Here is a 19,124-nt window from a genome sequence, read left to right on the forward strand (position 1 = left end):
ACCATGACTGACCCACCGCCAAACCGGTCATGCTGCAGGATGTTGCAGGCAGCAGAACGTTCTCCACAGCGTCTCCAGACTCTGTCACGTCTGTCACATGAGCTCAGTGTGAACCTGCTTTCATCTGTGAAGAGCACAGGGCGCCAGTGGCGGATTTGCCAATCTTGGTGTTCTCTGGCAAATGCCAAACGTCCTGCACGGTGTTGGGCTGTAAGCACAACCCCCACCTGTGGACGTCGGGCCCTCATACCACCCTCATGGAGTCTGTTTCTGATCGTTTGAGCAGACACATGCACATTTGTGGCCTGCTGGAGGTCATTTTGCAGGGCTCTGGCAGTGCTCCTACTGCTCCTCCTTGCACAAAGGCGGAGGTAGCGGTCCTGCTGCTGGGTTGTTGCCCTCCTACGGCCTCCTCCACGTCTCCTGATGTACTGGCCTGTCTCCTGGTAGCGCCTCCATGCTCTGGACACTACGCTGACACACACAGCAAACCTTCTTGCCACAGCTCGCATTGATGTGCCATCCTGGATGAGCTGCACTACCTGAGCCACTTGTGTGGGTTGTAGACTCCGTCTCATGCTACCACTAGAGTGAAAGCACCGCCAGCATTCAAAAGTGACCAAAACATCAGCCAGGAAGCATAGGAACTGAGAAGTGGTCTGTGGTCACCACCTGCAGAACCACTCCTTTATTGGGGGTGTCTTGCTAATTGCCTATAATTTCCACCTGTTGTCTATTCCATTTGCACAACAGCATGTGAAATGTATTGTCAATCAGTGTTGCTTCCTAAGTGGACAGTTTGATTTCACAGAAGTGTGATTGACTTGGAGTTACATTGTGTTGTTTAAGTATTCCCTTTATTTTTTTGAGCAGTGTATATAGTACCTAGTCATTTATTTTTTATATTTTCTACATTGTAGAATAATAGTGAAGACATCAAAACTATGAAATAACACATATGGAATCATGTAGTAACCAAATAAGTGTTAAACAAATCAAAATATATTTTATATTTGAGATTCTTGAAAGTAGCCACCCTTTGCCTTGATGACAGCTTTGCACACTCTTGGCATTCTCTCAACCAGCTTCATGAGGTAGTCACCTGGAATGCATTTCAGTTAACAGGTGTGCCTTGTTAAAAGTACATTTGTGGAATTTCTTTCCTTCTAAATTCATTTGAGCCAGTCAGTTGTGTTGTGACAAGGTAGGGGTGGTATACAGAAGGTAGCCCTATTTGGTAAAAGACCAAGTCCATATTATGGCAAGAACAGCTCAAATAAGCAAAACGACAGTCCGTCATTACTTTAAGACATGAAGGTCAGTAAGGTCAGTCAATCTGAAAATCCAAGAACTTGCAGGAAAGGAGGATCCAAAGTTACCTCTGCTGCAGAGGATACGTTCATTAGAGTTACCAGCCTAAGAAATTGCAGCCCAAATAAATGCTTCAAAGAGTTTAAATAACAGACACATCTCAACATCAACTGTTCAGAGGAGAATGCGTGAATCAGGCCTTCATGTCTGTGTGTGTGTGTGTGTGTGTGTGTGTGTGTGTGTGTGTGTGTGTGTGTGTGTGTGTGTGTGTGTGTGTGTGTGTGTGTGTGTGTGTGTGTGTGTGTGTGTATGTTAGGAGAGTACATAGACAAAAATAATCACACAGCCATTTTCCAAGCAAGGACATGTGTCAATAAAACCCAAAACACAGCGAAATGAAGCACTAACCTTTGACGATCTTCATTAGATGACACTCCTAGGACATTGTTACACAATACATGTATGTTTTGTTCGATAAAGTTCATATGTATATCCAAAAACAGCATTTTACATTGGCGCGTGATATTCAGAAAATGTATTCCCACCAAAACGCCCGGTGAATGTGCACATCAATTTACAAAAATACTCATCATAAACGTTGACAAAATACATAACAATTATTTTAAGAATTATAGATAGACTACTCCTTTATGCAACCGCTGTTTCAGATCATTAAAATAGCTTTACGGAGAAAGCACATTTTTCAATATTCTGAGTACATAGCTCAGCCATCACGGCGAGCTATTCAGACACCCGCCAAACTCGGGGCAACCTAAACTCAGAATTAGTATTAGAAATATTGTATTACCTTTGCTGATCTTTGTCAGAATGCACTCCGAGGACTGCTACTTCCACAAGAAATGTTGTTTTTTGTTCCAAATAATCCATATTTATGTCCAAATACCTCCGTTTTGTTCGTGTGTACAGATCACTTATCCAAAGGCATAACGCGCGAGCACGGAACGAGAGACGAAAAGTCAAAATGTTCCATTACCGTACTTAGAAGCATGTCAAACGCTGTTTAAAATCAATCTTTATGGTATTTTTAACGTAAAATTGCGATAATATTCCAACCGGACAATAGCATATTCATTCAAGGAGTAAAAGAAGGAGGGGCGCACTAACGGGACCGAGCATATCCAATCCCTTTGTTGCCAGGCAGACCACTCAGTAACTGAGCTCCTATTATCTGCCCAGTGACAGGAAAATGCTCAAACCACTTTCTGAAGGCTTTAGACAGCCAATGGAAGCCTTAGGAAGTGCAACGTCACCCCACAGACACTGGAGCTTCGATAGAGAATCAAAAGAAGAACTACAATTCTCAGACTTTTCACTTCCTGCTTGAATTTTTCTCAGGTTTTTTCCTGTCATATGAGTTCTGTTATACTCACAGACACCCTTCAAACAGTTTTAGAAACTTCAGAGTGTTTTCTATCCAAATCTACTAATAATATGCATATTCTAGTTTCTGGGCCAGAGTAGTAACCTGTTTAAATTGGTTACGTTTTTCATCCGGCCGTGAAAATACTGCCCCTAGCCCAGACAGGTTAATTAGGGTCGATTTCAAGTTTTCATAACAATCGGTAATCGGTATTTTTGTCCACCGATTTGCCGATTTAAAAAATATATATATATAATATTATATATTATTTTTTTTTACACCTTTATTTAACTAGGCAAGTCAGATTAAGAACACATTCTTATTTTCAATGACGGCCTAGGAACGGGGGTTAACTGCCTTGTTCAGGGGGGATTCGGGGATTCGTTTTTGCAACCTTCTGGTTACTAGTCCAACGCTCTAACCACCTGCCTTACATTGCACTCCACGAGGAGCCTGCATGGCATGCTGACTACCTGTTACGCAAGGGCAGCAAGAAGCCAAGGTAAGTTGCTAGCTAGCATTAAACTTATCTTATAAAAAACTATCAATCTTAACATAATCACTAGTTAACTTCACATGGTTGATGATATTACTAGCTAATCTAACGTGTCCTGCGTTGCATATAATCGATGCGGTGCCTGTTAATTTCTCATCGAATCACAGCCTACTTCGACAAACGGGTGATGATTTAACAAGCGCATTTGCGAAAAAAGCACTGTCGTTGCACCAATGTACCTAACCATAAACATCAATGCCTTTCTTTAAAATCAATACACAAGTATATCTTTTTAAACCTGCATATTTAGTTAATATTGCCTGCTAACATGAAATTGTGTCACTGCTCTTGCGTTCATTGCCTGGCTCGTTGCGAACTAATTGGCCAGAATTTTATGTAATTTTGACATACCATTGAAGGTTGTGCAATGTAACAGGAATATTTAGACTTAGGGATGCCACCCGTTAGATAAAATACGGACCGGTTCCGTATTTCACTGAAAGAAAAAATCGTTTTGTTTTCGAGATGATAGTTTCCGGATTCGACCATATTAATGACCTAAGGCTCGTATTTCTGTGTGTTTATTATATTATAATTAAGTCTATGATTTGATAGAGCAGTCTGACTGAGCGGTGGTAGGCAGCAGCATGCTCGTAAGCATTCATTCAAACAGCACTTTCGTGCGTTTTGCCTGCAGCTCTTCGCAATGCATTGCGCTGTTTATGACTTCAAGCCTGTCAACTCCCAAGATTAGGCTGGTGTAACTGATGTGAAATGGCTAGCTAGTTAGCGGGACACGCGCTAATAGCGTTTCAAACGTCACTCGCTCTGAGACTTGGAGTAGTTTTTTCCCTTCCTCTACATGGGTAACGCTGCTTCGAGGGTGGCTGTTATCGATGTGTTCCTGGTTCGAGCCCAGGTAGGAGCGAGGAGAGGGACGGAAGCTATACTGTTACACTGGCAATACTAAAGTGCCTATAAGAACATCCAATAGTCAAAGGTATATGAAATACAAATCGTATAGAGAGAAATAGTCCAATAATTCCTATTATAACTACAACCTAAAACTTCTTACCTGGGAATATTGAAGACTCATGTTAAAAGGAACCACCAGCTTTCATATGTTCCCATGTTCTGAGCAAGGCACTTAAACGTTAGCTTTCTTACATGGCACATATTGTACTTTTACTTTCTTCTCCAACACTTTGTTTTTGCATTATTTAAACCAAATTGAACATGTTTCATTATTTATTTGAGGCTAAATTGATTTTATTGATGTATTATATTAAGTTAAAATAAGTGTTCATTCAGTATTGTTGTAATTGTCATTATTACAAGTACATTTTTTAAAAAACGGCCGATTAATCGGTAGCGGACTTTTTGGTCCCCCAATAATTGGTATCGGTATCGGCGTTGAAAAATCATAATCGGCCGACCTCTAGTGTGTGTGTGTGTGTGTGTGTGTGTGTGTGTGTGTGTGTGTGTGTGTGTGTGTGTGTGTGTGTGTGTGTGTGTGTGTGTGTGTGTGTGTGCATCTATCAGTACCACATACACATATGTACATACACGCACATTTTGGTCACATGAGGGAGAGGCGTTGTGTCGTGAGAAGGAAGGGATTTTCATGCAATCATGGCTCAGTATAGGACTAGGCTATTTCTAGGGTAGGCCATAGAGAATGTAGTACTGAGGTATTTCTAGGGTAGGCCGTAGAGAATGTAGTACTGATGTTTTTCTAGGGTAGACCATTGAGAATGTAGTACTAATGTGTTTCTAGGGTAGGCCACAGAGAATGTAGTACTGATGTATTTCTAGGGTAGGCCATAGAGAATGTAGTACTGATGTATTTCTAGGGTAGGCCATAGAGAATGTAGTACTGAGGTATTTCTAGGGTAGGCCATAGAGAATGTAGTACTAATGTATTTCTAGGGTAGGTCGTAGAGAATGTAGTACTGATGTATTTCTAGGGTAGGCCATAGAGAATGTAGTACTGATGTATTTCTAGGGTAGGCCGTAGAGAATGTAGTACTGATGTATTTCGAGGGTAGGCCATAGAGAATGTAGTACTGATGTATTTCTAGGGTAGGCCAGAGAGAATGTAGTACTGAGGTATTTCTAGGGTAGGCCATATAGAGTATAGTACTGATGTATTTCTAGGGTAGACCATAGAGAATGTAGTACTGATGTATTTCTAGGGTAGGCCGTAGAGAATGTAGTACTGATGTATTTCTAGGGTAGGACATAGAGTATGTAGTACTGATGTTTTTCTAGGGTAGGCCATTGAGAATGTAGTACTGATGTGTTTCTAGGGTAGGCCAGAGAGAATGTAGTACTGATGTATTTCTAGAGTAGGCCATAGAGAATGTAGTCCTGATGTATTTCTAGGGTAGGCCATAGAGAATGTTGTACTGATGTATTTCTAGGGTAGGCCATAGAGAATGTAGTACTGAGGTATTTCTAGGGTAGGCCATAGAGAATGTAGTACTGATGTATTTCTAGGGTAGGCCAGAGAGAATGTAGTACTGAGGTATTTCTAGGGTAGGCCGTATAGAGTATAGTACTGATGTATTTCTAGAGTAGGCCGTAGAGAATGTAGTACTGATGTATTTCTAGGGTAGGCCGTAGAGAATGTAGTACTGATGTATTTCTAGGGTAGGCCGTAGAGAATGTAGTACTGATGTTTTTCTAGGGTAGGCCAGAGAGAATGTAGTACTGAGGTATTGCTAGGGTAGGCCGAATAGAGTATAGTACTGATGTATTTCTAGGGTAGGCCGTAGAGAATGTAGTACTGATGTATTTCTAGGGTAGGCCGTAGAGAATGTAGTACTGATGTATTTCTAGGGTAGGCCATAGAGTATGTAGTACTGATGTTTTTCTAGGGTAGGCCATTGAGAATGTAGTACTGATGTGTTTCTAGGGTAGGCCAGAGAGAATGTAGTACTGATGTATTTCTAGAGTAGGCCATAGAGAATGTTGTATTGATGTATTTCTAGGGTAGGCCATAGAGAATGTAGTACTGAGGTATTTCTAGGGTAGACCATAGAGAATGTAGTACTGATGTATTTCTAGGGTAGACCATAGAGAATGTAGTACTGATGTATTTCTAGGGTAGGCCAGAGAGAATGTAGTACTGAGGTATTTCTAGGGTAGGCCGTATAGAGTATAGTACTGATGTATTTCTAGGGTAGGCCGTAGAGAATGTAGTACTGATGTATTTCTAGGGTAGGCCGTAGAGAATGTAGTACTGATGTATTTCTAGGGTAGGCCGTAGAGAATGTAGTACTGATGTTTTTCTAGGGTAGGCCAGAGAGAATGTAGTACTGAGGTATGTCTAGGGTAGGCCGTATAGAGTATAGTACTGATGTATTTCTAGAGTAGGCCATAGAGAATGTTGTACTGATGTATTTCTAGGGTAGGCCATAGAGAATGTAGTACTGAGGTATTTCTAGGGTAGACCATAGAGAATGTAGTACTGATGTATTTCTAGGGTAGACCATAGAGAATGTAGTACTGATGTATTTCTAGGGTAGGCCAGAGAGAATGTAGTACTGAGGTATTTCAAGGGTAGGCCGTATAGAGTATAGTACTGATGTATTTCTAGGGTAGGCCGTAGAGAATGTAGTACTGATGTATTTCTAGGGTAGGCCGTAGAGAATGTAGTACTGATGTATTTCTAGGGTAGGCCGTAGAGAATGTAGTACTGATGTTTTTCTAGGGTAGGCCAGAGAGAATGTAGTACTGAGGTATTTCTAGGGTAGGCGTATAGAGTATAGTACTGATGTATTTCTAGGGTAGGCCGTAGAGAATGTAGTACTGATGTATTTCTAGGGTAGGCAGTAGAGAATGTAGTACTGATGTATTTCTAGGGTAGGCCGTAGAGAATGTAGTACTGATGTTTTTCTAGGGTAGGCCAGAGAGAATGTAGTACTGAGGTATTTCTAGGGTAGGCCGTATAGAGTATAGTACTGATGTATTTCTAGGGTAGGCCGTAGAGAATGTAGTACTGATGTATTTCTAGGGTAGGCCGTAGAGAATGTAGTACTGATGTATTTCTAGGGTAGGCCGTAGAGAATGTAGTACTGATGTTTTTCTAGGGTAGGCCATAGACAATGGACAGCACTGTCCTGTTCTGTCCCTGTCCCTATTTCCCTCCCAAACCTGTTACCTCAACATGTTTCTCGGCGCTGCCTGTGTGCTGCTGACATGATGGCTTTTCCTGTGAGTGAGCAGGGCTGCCAATATTGTCTGGACTGGACTAGAGCAGGCTCATGGCCATGGAATAGGAGGAGGAGGCTTTCTGCCCTGTCTGCCTCTCTTTCTATAAATACCCCTGTCACACTTCTATCAAATGAGCCCTGTGCTCTGAAAGGGCAGGCGTGGATGTTTTTCATACATATCGGAGATGGTATAGGGGGCTCGGCAAAAGTCAACGTTCTGCTCAATAACACATTCAGATGAGTGGGCTGGTGTATTGACGTTTATCATAATGAATGTCACAGATATCAGTATCACAGTATCATTAGAAATAGTTATCTGGGAGGTTAGAGAGATGAGGTTGTTGTGAAATGAAATCCTTGCTATGCAACAGCTGCTATTGAGCTATTCTACTTCACATGTCTGTGTGGATGTAGAATGTATTCATGTGTGGATAGATGTTTACAAAACATGAATTATTAGCACCTTTGCATGAGCTGAGTCACTAAAAACCCTTTCAGGAAGTCAGTCCGTTTCTCTCCCTCCTCCTCCTCAGGGAAAATATCTGGGTAGAAACACCAGGCTGGCTTAACGCCTCTATCACATCCAGAAACGAGAGCCGAATTTATATATGATATTAGGAAAACATTCTCTTACTCTCCACTTCAATGTAAGTTTAAGTTGGTGCACTCCACTCCTCCTTCTCACGCAGACAAAATGTCCTGGGGGCTCTACATAACAAGGAGCTCGTTGTTAGCTAGCGTAGCGTTGTTACATTCTGATTTGTTTCCTAATGAGTTTCCGAAACAGCCTTCTTCTCTAAGACAGGTCCCCTGGGGGCTGCGGAGTTGGGGAACCCCTGATTCCCTCCCTGATGCTGCTGTTTCTGTCTACTCCCTGGTGCCTTACTGCTACCAAGCCGATGATGATGAAGTGTCTTGGGAGAAGATGATCATTCTGACACTGCATCCTCTCTGAGTCAGTCAGGCATGGTGTTAGAACAGAGCGCTGCAGCCGAGATATGGATGTGTCCCCGGCTAGATTGGGGAAGGAGATTTTTCCATCCACACCTCCTGTGGAGAGAGACCTGGCGGTGCCTCGGGGGAGCAGCTATGTAAATAATGAATGCCCCGGGGTGTGAAACATACACAGATAACCTTCAAGACAGACGCGGATCAGTGCCTTCACATTAGCTGATAGGATTAAGGTAAAAAGTGACAGGAAACCTCTTGATAAAAAACACAATCCTAGGTACAGACACTGAGGTGTTATATGTATGCTTGGTGGTTCGGTAGATAAGAAGAGGAGTTAGGAAGTAATCATGACAGACAGGTTCTGCTCCGCCAATCTGATGATGGAGATCACATGACCTAGGTCTCCTATCTAATCCTGCATCACCAGCCTCTAGCCAACCTTAACCAGCAGCCTTGTAGCATTATGAGTCTCATTATTTTCCTTATAACAATGATTTCATTAAACCTGTTTCATTTTGGGCTTCCCGAGTGGCGCAGCGGTCTCAGGCACTGTTAATTCTCAGGCTGTGCCACAACCGTCCTTGGCCGGGAGTCCCATAGGATGGCCCCAAATTGGCCCAGCGTCATCCAGGTTAGGGGAGGGTTTGGCCGGGGGGGTGGGGGGGCTTTACTTGGCTCATCGCGCCCTAGCGACTCCTTGTGGCGCGCCTGGTGCCTGCAGGCTGACCCCGGTCGCCAGTTGAACAGTGTTTCCTCTGACACATTGGTGCGGCTAGCTTCAAGGTTAAGCTGGCGGGTGTTAAGGAACACGGTTAGGCAGGTCATGTTTCGGAGGGTGCCTGACTCCACCTTTGCCTCTCCTGAGCCAGTTGGGGAGTTGCAGCGATTAGACAAGATCGAAACTGGGGAGAAAAAGGGGGTAAAATACAAAATATATATATATTTTGTATATATATATATATATATATATATATTTTTTTTTTGGGTGGTGTGTATATATATATATATATTTTTTTTTAGACTGTTTAATTTTGATGTGATTTATTAGGATCCCCATCAGCCGACGCCAATGGAGACAGCTAGTCTTCCTGGGATTCGACATATAATGAAAAATATATTACAGACAAAAGACTTTACAATTTTACATACATTAAAAACATTAACATGTAGTGTGTGTGTGCATTTATCAGTTACACATACATGTCAATACATACACACAACAAGTAGGTCACATAAGGGAGAGGCGTTGTGCCGTGGTGGTGTTGCTTTATTAATAAAAAAAAAAACATGTTTGCTGTTCTCTTGCGCAATATGAGATGGAAGGGAGTTCCATCCAATCATGGCTCTGTACAATGCTGTACGTTTCCTTGAATTTGTTCTGGACCTGGGGACTGTGAAAAGACCCCTGGTGGTATGTATGGTGGGGTAAGTGTGTGTGTCAGTGCTGTGTGTAAGTTGACTATGCAAACAATTTGGAATTTCCAACAGTAACATTGCTTATAAAAACAAGAAGTAATTGACTATACATCTTATGTTAAAGAGAAACTGCCACTAAAACCAACTTCTCATTTAGAAAACAACCTATGTGGCATCGATATGAGTTAGAAACATTTATTCTACTGTCAAAATTGACTACAAAGCGTAAATAGGACAATTTCAGTCACAAAGTCAGTCTTGTGGAAAACTGAGTTTTGTGAAACTTGTGGTCGTGAATTTAGCTCGGTTGAATCATTAAAATTCCTTGGGACCATCTCCCACAACCACAAGTGGGAGGACGACATCACACCGGTCACCAAGAAGACACAACGGAGGATCAACTACTTGCAGCAGCTGAATCTACCAGTCAGCTGAATCTACCAGTCAGCTGAATCTACCAATCAGCTGAATCTACCAGTCAGCTGAATCTACCAGTCAGCTGAATCTACCAGTCAGCTGAATCTACCAATCAGCTGAGTCTACCAGTCAGCTGAATCTACCAATCAGCTGAATCTACCAATCAGCTGAATCTACCAGTCAGCTGAATCTACCAATCAGCTGAATCTACCAGTCAGCTGAATCTACCAGTCAGCTGAATCTACCAGTCAGCTGAATCTACCAGTCAGCTGAATCTACCAATCAGCTGAATCTACCAGTCAGCTGAATCTACCAGTCAGCTGAATCTACCAGTCAGCTGAATCTACCAGTCAGCTGAATCTACCAATCAGCTGAATCTACCAGTCAGCTGAATCTACCAGTCAGCTGAATCTACCAATCAGCTGAATCTACCAGTCAGCTGAATCTACCAGTCAGCTGAATCTACCAGTCAGCTGAATCTACCAATCAGCTGAATCTACCAGTCAGCTGAATCTACCAATCAGCTGAATCTACCAGTCAGCTGAATCTACCAGTCAGCTGAATCTACCAGTCAGCTGAATCTACCAGTCAGCTGAATCTACCAATCAGCTGAATCTACCAGTCAGCTGAATCTACCAGTCAGCTGAATCTACCAATCAGCTGAATCTACCAATCAGCTGAATCTACCAGTCAGCTGAATCTACCAGTCAGCTGAATCTACCAGTCAGCTGAATCTACCAATCAGCTGAATCTACCAGTCAGCTGAATCTACCAATCAGCTGAATCTACCAGTCAGCTGAATCTACCAGTCAGCTGAATCTACCAATCAGCTGAATCTACCAGTCAGCTGAATCTACGTCAGCTGAATCTACTAGTCAGCTGAATCTACCAGTCAGCTGAATCTACCAGTCAGCTGAATCTACCAATCAGCTGAATCTACAAGTCAGCTGAATCTACCAGTCAGCTGAATCTACCAGTCAGCTGAATCTACCAATCAGCTGAATCTACCAGTCAGCTGAATCTACCAGTCAGCTGAATCTACCAATCAGCTGAATCTACCAGTCAGCTGAATCTACCAGTCAGCTGAATCTACCAGTCAATCCTCATTCGGTTTTACAAATGAATCTTTGAGTCCATCCTCACCTCCTCCATCACCGTCTGTTTTGGGTCTGCATCTGCCTGCTGCAAGGGCAAACTGCAAAGCATTGTCCGGTCTGCAGAGAGGTTCATCGGCAGCCATCTGCCCTCCATCAAGGTCCTGCACAACTCCAGTGCAAGGAAGCGTTCAGGAAAGATAATCGCCGGACAGTGCATCTCTGAACTGTACACAAAATAACTGCACTGTACTGCATTTGTACTTTGTTCATCTCTCTGCATTTAGAGATATTCATACTGATACTGTAAATGTGTACATCCACTCTATATCAACCCAGTGTACTGTATATGTGTATATATGCTCATTCTCTTATAGCGCTATGCTCACTCTACCGAGTTGTATATAATGTATGTAAACTTTATTTAAACTCCGCTGTCTGTATTCTGTCTCTAAATGTTGTCTATCACTAGCAGCACCATATCACCAAGTACAATTCAGAGTATGTGTAAAGGTTGGGTTTGTTTCAATCGTGCCCACAGGCCCACAGCTGAAAGCACACAAATAATCATCAATTCAGAGTACAGCTGCACACGACCCATTGTAATACCCATGGCAAATTTAGGTTGACTTTGGATATCCCAATGGGGCAAGTTTCAAGTTTTTAATGTCACGTGCAAAAGTACAGTGAAATGCCTTTCTTGCAAGGTCCAAACCCAACAATGCAGTAATGAATATCAATGTAGCACAAAAAATAACAAGGTAGAACAAAAACACGAGAAATAAAAATATGAAAAACACGAGAAAGTAAGAAGCTATATACAGGGTCAGTTCCGGTACCATATGTACAATGTGCAGGGATCCTGGGTGATAGAGGTAGATACAGTGGATTCGGAAAGTATTCAGACCCCTTGACCTTTTCCACATTTTGTTATGTTACAGCCTTATTCTAAAGTGGATTAAATAAAACAACTCCTCATCAATCTACACACAATACCGCATAATAACAACGCGAAAACCTTATTTACCTTATTTACATACGTAAGTATTCTGACCCTTTGCTATGAGACTCGAAATTGCGCTCAGGTGCATCCTGTTTCCATTGGTCATCCTTGAGATGATTGTACAACTTGATTGGAGTCCACCTGTTGTAAATTCAATTGATTGGACATGATTTGGAAAGGCACACACCTGTCTATATAAGGTCCCACAGTTGACAGTGCATGTCAGAGCAAAAACCAAGCCATGAGGTTGAATTCATTGTCCGTAGAGCTCCGAGACAGGATTTTATCGAGGCACAGATTGGGGAAGGGTACCAAAATATTTCTGCAGCATTGAAGTTCCCCAAGAACACAGTGGCCTCCATCATTCTTAACTGGAAGAAGTTTGGAACCATTAAGAGTCTTCCTAGACCTGGCCGCCCGGTCAAACTGAACAAATGGGGGTGTCACGGGCGTCGTATGGATTTGACCAAAACGCAGCGGGAGTGTGTATACTCATCTTCTTTTTATTAGGCAGAAAGAAGGAAAAACAAAACACACGTATACAAAAACAACGACAATAAACAGTCCTGTAAGGCTTACAGCTATACAAGGAACAACTACCCACAAAATCCCATAGAGAAACACCCCTCTTAAATAGGACCTTCAATTAGAAGCAACTAGGAGCAGCTGCTTCCAATTGAAGGTCATCCCAACAAACACCACATAGAAATAGACATACTAGAACTAACATAGAAATAGACTAATAAGAACTTAACCCAACAAACCCCGAAACACTCTAAACAAACACAACCCTGCCACGTCCTGACCAAACTACAATAACAAATAACCCCTTATACTGGTCAGGACGTGACAGGGGGAGAAGGGCCTTGGTCAGGGAGATGACCAAGAACCCGATGGTCACTCTGACAGAGCTCCAGAATTCCTCTGTGCAGATGGGAGAACCTTCCAGAAGGACAACCATCTCTGCAGCACTCCACCAATCAGGTCTTTATGGTAGTGGCCAGACGGAAGCCACTCCTCAGTAAAAGGCACATGAGAACCCGCTTGGAGTTTGCCAAAAAGCACCTACTGTAAAGGACTCTCAGACCATGAGAAACAAGATACTCTGGTCTGATTAAACCAAGATTGAACTCTTTGGCCTGAATGCCAAGCGTCACGTCTGGAGGAAACCTGGCACCATCCCTACGGTGAAGCATGGTGGTGGCAGCATCATGTAAGGGGATGTTTTTCAGCGGCAGGAACTGGGAGACTAGTCAGGATCGAGGGAAAGATGAACGGAGCAAAGTACAGAGAGATCCTTGATGAAAACCTGCTCCAGAGCGCTCAGGATCTCAGACTGGGGCGAGGTTGACCTTCCAACAGGACAACGACCCTAAGCACACAGCCAAGACAATGCAGGAGTGGCTTCGGGACAAGTCTCTGAATGTCCTTGAGTGGCCCAGCCAGAGCCCGGACTTGAACCCGATCAAACATCTCTAGATGCTCCCCATTCAACCTAAGAGAGCTTGAGAGGATCTGCACTGAAGAATGAGAGAAACTCCCCAAATACAGGTGTGCCAAGCTTGTAGCGTCATACCCAAGAAGACTTGAGGGTGTAATCGCTGCCAATGGTGCTTCAACAAAGTACTGAGTAAGTGGTCTGAATACTTATTTAAATGTGATATTAACATTTTTGATTTGGTTTTGCAAACATTTCTAAAAAACTGTTTTTGTTTTGTAATTATGTGGTATTGTGTGTAGATTGATGAGGGGGAAAAACGATGAAATCCGTTATAGAATAAGGCTGTAACGTAACAAAATGTGGAAAAAGTCAAGGTGTCTGAATACTTTCTGAATGCATTGTATGTATAGGGGTATACCAGCCATCAGGATGTATGATACATAGAGTAGCATCAGCGTAAATTATGATTGTATGTGAGTGTGTGTGTGTGTGTGTGTGTGTGTGTGTGTGTGTGTGTGTGTGTGTGTGTGTGTGTGTGTGTGTGTGTGTGTGTGTGTGTGTGTGTGTGTGTGTGTGGAGTCAGTATAAATGTGTGTGAATGTTATGTGTGTGTTGGAATGTCAGTGTGCTTGAGTGTGTAGAGTCCTGTGAGTGTGCAAAGAGTGATAAAAATAAAATACAAGGGTCAACTCAGCCATTCTGTTAGCTATTTAGCAGTCTTATGTCTTGGAGATAGAAGCTGTTCAGGAGCCTGTTGGTGTCAGACTCGATGCACCGGTACCACTTGCCTTGTAGAAGCAGACAGAACAGTCTATAGCTTGGGTGGCTGGAGTCTTTAACGATTTTCTGGGCCTGATATAGAGGTCCTGGATGGCAGGGAGCTCAAACCCAGTGGTGTACTGAGCTGTCCGCACCACCCTCTGTAGTGCCATGCGATCGAGGGCGGTGATGTGCACATGTGAGTGGACCATTTTAAGTACTTAGTGATTTGGACACAGTGGGAATTTTTTGCGTCTTTTTACTTCCGATTTTGTACACCAGCTTGGTTTAGATGGTATAATGATTCTCTACACTATACTTTTTTTGGTCACATAAAGTTTTGTCACATAAACTGAAATTAGGAAAATTATTAGAATTTTAGCAACCATGAGATGGCGGAGCGATTTCTGTGTAGTGCATCTTTAATGTACCAAATCAAAAACAAGCAGTCACCTTTTAAGGTCATGAGCTGGGGCGTGTGGACGACGCACAGAATAGGCCTTCATAGATTACATACAAAAGTATGAAAGCGGATATATTCATATGAACACTAGACTGTGGAAAGTGCAAAAACGCATCTGCTTTTAAAGACCTTGTTATGTCTATATGAAGCTGTCAATGACTCCACTACACACAGCCAAATAAACAGATTAGAAATGGCACAACTTCATCTCCCTCTCTCTGAGCAGCTACATGGGGAGATGAGATGCACTCAACAAGCAGATACGAAGAAATACATAGAGAACAAAACCACTTCTCACTCGCTGTCGTCCCATTCTTTCCATCCATATAGGACCGCGCAACCAACGAGTGTCCGCCTGCTTTGCTTTCCATCTTTCCTCTTGCTGTGCCCCAGAACTGTACCAAGCCTTCATTCTTTCTGCTCTGCTCCACCATGCTTGAGGTATCCACTGCTCCCTCTCTTAGCTCTTCACACTGTCACATCACAGGCCTTTGCGTTGAGGAAACACCATTGATAGATACAGAACTGAAAACATCAAGCTAACTAAAAAAATATATATTTTACCAGGTAAGTTGACTGAGAACACATTCTCATTTACAGCAACAACCTGGGGAATAGTTACAAGAGAGAGGAGGGGGGATGAATGAGCCAATTGGAAGCTGGGGATGATTAGGTGGCCATGCTGTTATTAGGGACAGATTGGGAATTTAGCCAGGACAGGGTTACTCTTACAATAAGTGCCATGGGATCTTTAGTGCCCACAGAGAGTCAGGAAACCCGTTTAACATCACATCCTACACAGTGCAATGTCCCCAATCACTGCCCTGGGGCATTCAGATATATTTTGTTGTTGACCAGAGTAAAGAGTGCCTCCTACTGGCCCTCCAATACCACTTCCAGCAGGATCTGGTCTCACATCCAGGGACCAACCAGGACCAACTCTGCGTAGCTTCAGAGGCAAGCCAGCAGTGGGATGCAAGATTGTATGCTGCTGACAAAGAAGAAGCATTCATAGGGAGAGATGAACTAGGAACACCCATCAATTACCACCAGGTGAAGTTGGGTAGATAAAGAACATTCACAGGGTTTTGAGGAATGGTAGTTACAGTATATTAGTTGTTGGATAGTAGCAATGATGAATCTGAAAATAAACGTCCCCCTCCCCATTATTTGGTTTGTGTGAGAGAGAGAGAGGTTTAGACAGAGAGTAATAACTCATATAACTGGTGTAATTAACACAAGCAGCTGTAACACAATGACCCCTATTCATCAAAAGCTATTGGGCCTTGCAATTATTCTTTTCTCTTCTTTTTTGCACCACTCTGACTCCAAAAAGACAAAATCCTGTACTGAGTACCAGCTTCCCAGCTGAGCACCAAAACAGTGCCTTTGTCAGTGGTCGTCTGCACAGACAATATTCACCTCTAGCTGGTCGATGTGGGTTGGTGTCCATATTATTTAGCCTTTTACTGTAGTGGGCTAAATCAGAGTCACACAGAGTGTTTCTTGGTAGTCTTAAACAAATCTACTTTGAAACAAAAGTTTACACCTAACACACATGGTTATGGGTTTATATAAAAGATGACATCTGTATCATGTCAGATATACAGTTGAAATGTATTACATTTTGAGTTTACATTCCTATATTACACTTTATATACATCACAGAAGATTGAAATATAACAAAACATAGAAACACCAGATCTTCGGCGATTTGTTTGAAATAATGTTTATTAATTATGAAATGATGAAAAATATGAACAACATTCCACCCATGAGGCCACTAGGTCATTTGACTGCAGGAAATGGCTACTTAGGTGGATGGTATTATTAAAGACAGAGGAACTGATGATGTCCAGGGGCGTGTGAGTGGGATTCATTCCCAGACCAAGGAGTGTGTCAAGAAGGAGAAAGAAGAATAGAGGGATAAAGAGAGAGATTGGCGAGAGAGAGAGATACAGAGTCAGTGTGGATAAAGAGAGAGATTGGAGAGAGAGAGAGAGAGATACAGAGTCAGTGTGGATAAAGAGAGATTGGAGAGAGAGAGAGAGATACAGAGTCAGTGTGGATAAAGAGAGAGATTGGAGAGAGAGAGAGAGATACAGAGTCAGTGTGGATAAAGAGAGAGATTGGAGAGAGAGAGAGATACAGAGTCAGTGTGGATAAAGAGAGAGATTGGAGAGAGAGAGATACAGAGTCAGTGTGGATAAAGAGAGAGATTGGAGAGAGAGAGAGATACAGAGTCAGTGTGGATAAAGAGAGAGATTGGAGAGAGAGAGATAGAGATACAGAGTCAGTGTGGATAAAGAGAGAGATTGGAGAGAGAGAGAGAGAGATACAGAGTCAGTGTGGATAAAGAGAGGGGGGCTGAAAGAGAGAGTTCTGTTAAGCTGAGCTCCAGGCTCCTGAAGGACAAAAGCTGAAGAACATACACACATCCAGGTCCTTTCTGCAGGTGCTGGAGTTGTAGGTGAAATCATGGAAAACAGAAAGGAAAACGCTGCACACTGCTGCTCACGCTCCCAGGTGATTTTATTTATAACAATGTTTCGACCCTTAGGTCTTCATCAGGCATCCATCCTCCTGAAGGACAGACAGACCTCAGCCCAGGCCAGACCTACACCAGATACACCAGACTGGGCTTTAGATAGGCTACAGCAGGGGTTAATCCTGGAGCCACAGGCAGGTGTATTAAAGAAAGGGTAAACAGAGTCAGACAGGCCAGGGGAGAAAGCAGGGATAATTCAAGTGTGGTAAGATAGAATGTACGTTCAAGCTGCATCCTGAGGGCTCGTAGTCAACAGCAGTGCTGCGTTGCCTTACTTCTTAACTTTATCAAGCTAAAGGAAGGACTCAGACTCTACGAGTCTTCAAAGGCATTGGTTTAAATGTTGTTTATTGCTGCCCAGATCCAGGAAGCCCTAGCTAGGAATGGATGTATGGGAGCAGCGGGGGAGTCCATAGAGCTCCAGAGGGGGAATTAATAGTGCTCTATGTTAGACCTTAGAGCTGCCTCAGTCAGTCAGGGATGAGTAATGGGTGTTATTGATGCCCCTGGCAGGGGTTGGTATCTCCCATCCACCCTCCATAAACTACTCTCATTTTAACATCTACTTTTAGGGGACAAATTATCTCTTAATATTGAAGGATAGCTATTGAAAAGCAGACCTAGGCCTATCCTCCTTTCACACATCATCCTCCTTTTACACAACGCTAGCCTTTCTTCACCTCCAAACCAAGCCGAGTTTTTTGGGGGGCACAGTTATTTTCTGCTTGACTTAATCATTTATGACACCTTCACTCACATGGTGTCTTTGCCTCCCCTGATTCCCTTCAACAGCGGGGGAAAACACCCAAAGTCAAACTGAATCCAGAAAAGAGGATTTTAAACAGAACGATAAGGGAGCATATATGCCTTAATCATCATCTGCTCTTGATTAGAAAATCAATGGCCTTTGATGCTAGAGTGTGTATGTGCCTTTGGCGTTAAAGGGTTGACAATGACAATGACAATGGACTTGAAATTGGCCTTTTAAACAGCTGCTATCTGTTGTGTTGTTTGAAACGCTCTTTTCTTTATGTGGGTAAAAGTCCCCTTCTATCACATAAAGCCTGTCTGTCAAAGAAATTACTCTCTTTTTGGTGAAACTTTATTGAGAAAATGCTTGGAAGCCTAGAACGCTGGGAACATTTCTTAGTTAAAGATTCAGTTTATTCTTTCTGGTTCAGTTGGTTTATGTAACACATGAGGAATAAAGTTGTCACTCATTTTCTGAGGCATTTTTTCAGATGTGCTGAAGAGAGGGAAAATGTTTGATTTGTGTCTAGGTTTCCCCGTGTGGAATGTAAAAACTAAAGTCCTACTCTGTTCTGTACCTCTGTATGCATTGAGAAAATAAATGTTGGTGTGCAGGTAGACAATCTGCCAATCCTGTTTTGATACAGGATTATACATTTTCCACTGTAAAAATGTATTGAAAATATTTTTGCCTCCCTTAAATTCCCCAGCCATATTTACTAGGTGTGTTAACAATGTGTTTCATGCACATTAAGTTATGAATGTAATGAAAGCTGTGTGCATTATCATTATCTTATGTAAAGAAATATATATGTTTTTCTTTTGCACCATGCTGTGAGAATTTGCACCTCCAAAGCAGAGTAGACCTACAGATGTC

The 19,124-nt window shown here is 42.5% G+C and overlaps 1 protein-coding gene across 6 annotated transcripts in view; it reads left to right on the plus strand.

Annotated features, from left to right (window-relative positions):
- Window positions 1-19,124, plus strand: part of LOC106572392 (calmodulin-binding transcription activator 1) — a 600,679-nt gene that overhangs the window by 51,323 nt on the left and 530,232 nt on the right. The gene's annotated exons all lie outside the window — the stretch shown is intronic.

The sequence above is a fragment of the Salmo salar genome, chromosome ssa15 (assembly GCF_905237065.1).
Source record: "Salmo salar chromosome ssa15, Ssal_v3.1, whole genome shotgun sequence".
NCBI lineage: Eukaryota > Metazoa > Chordata > Actinopteri > Salmoniformes > Salmonidae > Salmo > Salmo salar.